A 4401-nucleotide genomic window follows, 5' to 3' on the forward strand; every position below is an offset into this window, starting at 1 on the left:
TGGGTTGTAGTTTGAGGATGCCTGTTATGGCTCCAGAGCTGGCCCCAGGCCCAGGACACTCCCTCCAAGACCCCAGTCTAGCACCTGGACCACAGACCCCACACCTCAGACCCACCACTGTTGCAGTATCAGTGGAAATGCTCCAAAGTCCATCAGCCTCAAACTGCAAGTACAGCAAGACCTGGTTTAAGCAGATGCTCACAGCTGGGGAATCATGACCATGGCCTAGACAGCCATGGAAAAAAACATGGAAAAGTTGCTATAGACCTAGAGAACAGAGGAAAGGATATAACAGAACTTAAGGAAATGAAAAAGTCACTTAAAGAATTTCACGACACAGCAGAAAGCTTCATCAACAGACAAAGGAAAAGAAAGAATTTCAGAGCTTGAGACAAGGCTCTCAAGCTAACCCAGTCATATCAAGAAGCAGAAAAAGAACAAAAAAGGCAGAAAAATAGCAGAGAGAGATGTGGGATTATGTGAAGTGAATAAACATATGAATGATAGGTATTGCTGAGAAAGAAGAAAAGAAAGCAAAAAACAAAGAAAATCTATTCAAGTGAATTAGTGACAGAAACTTCCTCGGATCACTAGAGGTCCAGACATCCAGACATAAGATAGTCAGGGAATCAGGAAGATTCATAGCACACTGGAAATCTTCAAGACATACAGTAATCAACCTGGCCAAAGTCAAAACAGAGGAAAACATTTTACAAGCAGCTAGACGTAGGCAACAACTGACCTACAAAGGAAAAACCATCTGGCTAACATCACATTTCACAGATCTGGAAAAAATAATCCTCAACTTCATCTCAAACCAAGAAAAGAGCCTGAATAGCCAAAGCAACTTAAGAAATAATCTGGAGCATCACATTACATAAGTTCAAATAACACTACTAGGCTATAGTAACCAATACAGCTTATACTGGTATAAAAGTACAACATAGACAGTAGCACAGAACAGAGAACCCAGAAGAAATAAAACCATCTATGGACAGCCCACTGATCTTTCACAAAGCAGAAAACAACACACACTAAGGAGAGGAAGCCCTGTTCAATACATGATGCCGGGAAACAGAAGTTTCTCACCACTCACAAAATTAATTCAAGATGAATAAAAGACCTAAATGTAAGGCACAAAAACCATAGAAACTCTGGAAGAAAATGCTGGGAAACCTCTTCTAGACATCAGCCGAGGCAAAGAATCAATGGTTAAGACCCCAAACGCAAAGAAAAAGCAGCAGCAAAAATGGATAAATGAGATTTATTTAAATTAAAAAGTTTCCACAGAGCACAGGAAATAGTCAACAAAGTGAGCAATCTGCAGAATAGGAGGAAATATTCACAAACTACACATCTGATGACTGACCAAGATCACAAATCCACAAGGAACTCTAACAAATCAGCAAGAAAAGAAATGGGCAAAGACATGAGCAAAAGCTCTTCCAAAGAAGACAGATCAATGGCCAAAAACAACACACACCTGAAATAGTGCTCAATGTCACTGATCATTGGGGAAATGCAAACTGAAATCACAGTGAGATACTATCTCACTCCTGTCAGAAATTCCAGTATTAAAAAGTCAAAAAACAATAGATGGGGGAGTAGATGCCTGAAGGAAGGCTTATACGCTGTTGGTGGGGCTGCAAATCAGTACAGACTCTATGGAAAATGGTACAGAGGTTCCTCGAGAAATATATGAAGACCTACCATTTGATCCAGCAATCCCACTGCTGGGTGTCTATTGAAAGGAAATGAAGTCACTTTATTAAAAGGACACCCACACTAAAACGTTTATCACAGCACAATTCACAATTGCAAAGATGAGGGATCAACCGAATTGCCCATTCATTGATGAGTGGATAAAGAAAATGTGAGATAAACACACACACACACACACACACACCCCATAGAGGATCACTTAGCCATAAAAAGGAATGAAATGATGCCATTTGGATTTGGATGGAACTAGAGACCATTATCCCCAGTGAAGTATCTCAGGAATGTAAAACCTAACACCGAATGTTCTCACTACAAGTGGCAGCTAAACAGTGGGTACACACAGGCACAAAGTGATGTAAAGGACACAAGAAACCAAGGGGGGGGGGCAGGGATGGAAACTCACCTGTTGGTTCCAACAAGGACTATTGAGGTGACAGGCACATAAAACGCCCTGACTTAAGCATTGTACAGGTGTACATGTAACAAAGACACTTGTACCTCCATAAGTAATGTTTTAAAATAAAAACAAAAAAGGGAATAGTCAGTAAACTTGACGATAATAAATTCATAGCAATTATGAAGAACAAAGAGAAAGGAAATAAATGAAAATGACCTGTGAGACATTGTTATCCACACCAGCATATGCAGGAGAATCTCAGAAAGAAAAGATGAGGGGAAACTATTGGCAGAATTAATGGCTAAAAACATAACAAATTTGATGAAAAACATTAATTTATAGATTCAGTGTTAACTTTTAGTTAAAAAAAAAGAAAAAGCATGTCCACTCCTGGACCCGCCTAGACACATCATAGTCAAACTGTGGAAAGCCAAAAAGAGAATATTCAAAACAGCGAGAGAAAAATGTCTCTTCATCTACAGGGGGAACACTAAAGACTGAACTTTGACTTTCTATCAGAAACAGTGGTGGCAAGGCACTGGGGTGGCACATGCAAACAGCAAAAGAAAAGAATTGTAAACTAGGGATGTCAGGTTCAGCAAATCTACTTTTTAAAATTATAGGAAAAGTAAAAATGAAGGTACTTCCAGATAGACTCAGATGGAGAAAACTTGCTGCTAGCAGTCCCACCTTAAAAGAAATATTAGGCCATTTTAAATCCAGCTCCATACGACACTCCGCCTCCGCTGCGGCTGCTGCTGCTGCTGCTGCTGCCGCCACAACCCGGACTGCGTGCCAGCAACCCCCTGCCGACATGGGCCACCAGGGAGGACCCGAGCGAGTACAGCAACATAGAGGAATTCGCAGAGGGATCCGAGATCAAGGCCAGCAAGAATCAGCAGGATGATGGTAAAATGTTTATTGGAGGCTTGAGCGGGGATACAAGCAAGAAAGATCTGACTGAATATTTGTCTCAATTTGTGGAAGTTGTAGACTGCACAGTTAAAACAGATCCAGTCACTGGTAGATCAAGAGGATCTGGATTTGTGCTTTTTCAAAGATGCTGCTAGTGTTGATAAGGTTTTGGAACTGAAAGAACACAAAGTGGATAGCAAACTGATAGACCCCAAAGGAGCCAAAGCTTTAAAAAGGAAAGAGCCCCCTAAAAAGGTTTTTGTGGGAGGACTGAGCCCAGATACTTCTGAAGAACAGATTAAAGAATATTTTAGAGCCTTTGGAGAGATTAAAAATTTTGAAATTCCCATGGATACAAAAACAAATGAAAGGAGGGGATTTTGTTTTGTCACATATACAGATGAAGAGCCCGTAAAGAAATTGTTAGAAAGCAGATACCATCAAATTGGTTCTGGGAAGTGTGAAATCAAAGTTGCACAGCCCAAAGAAGTCTATAGGCAGCAACAACAGGAGGAAGAGGTGCTGCGTCCGTGGACGAGGTGGTACTAGGGGTGGAGGCCCAGGTCAGGGCCAAAACTGGAACCAAGGATTTAATAACTATTATGATCAAGGATATGGAAATTACAATAGTGCCTATGGTGGTGGCTACAGTGGCTACGGCAGATATGATTACACTGGGTATAACTATGGGGACTATGGAAATGGATAGGGATATGCAGACTACAGTGGCCCACAGAGCACTTAGGGCAAGGCATCTCGAGGCAGTGGCAATCACCAAAACTATTACCAGCCATACTGAAGGAGGATTTTGGGGAACACAGGAGGAAATGCTCACATAACACATCCTGCAGGACAACAGCGAAGACTGGTCTTCTGTTGAGCTAAAATGATTATTCTGTAAAAGATTTTCCTGTATACAAGACACAAATGTGTCCAACTGTATGTAGCTGCCAATTAGTTTTCTTTGTTTTTACTTCGTCCTTTGTTATCTGTGTTATGACTCAATGTGGATTTGTGTTTATATACATTTTGTTTGTATGACTTCATGTTAAACTTCAAATAAATGCTTCCTTATGCGATTCTTAAAAAAAAAAAGAAAGAAATATTAAAGGACCCTTGAATTGTTATTTTAATTTGTATAATTATTTAGTCTTGCAAGTTTTTAATAATTAACTAGTAATTTAAATTTTTAAGTTCCTCTAGTTGAAGAAAGAAAAGATTAATTGAAGGGAAAATTATAAAATTTTTACTCAAAATTCACAAAGATCAGTAAGTATAAGAAAATTAAGTTCTGTGTTTGAGTTCATGCAATCCAAGAACGTATTATTATGGGGGAAGGTTAGAACTACAGACAGAAGATGTCTTGA

At 39.7% G+C, this 4401-nt stretch overlaps 1 pseudogene; it reads left to right on the forward strand.

The window, feature by feature from the left end:
• Positions 1-3833, forward strand: part of LOC100959579 — a 16205-nt pseudogene extending 12372 nt beyond the window's left edge.
• The last annotated feature ends 568 nt before the right edge of the window (positions 3834-4401 follow it).

This window comes from Otolemur garnettii, unplaced genomic scaffold (genome assembly GCF_000181295.1).
Source record: "Otolemur garnettii isolate 467f Iridium unplaced genomic scaffold, OtoGar3 scaffold00146, whole genome shotgun sequence".
NCBI classification, from domain to species: Eukaryota; Metazoa; Chordata; class Mammalia; order Primates; family Galagidae; genus Otolemur; species Otolemur garnettii.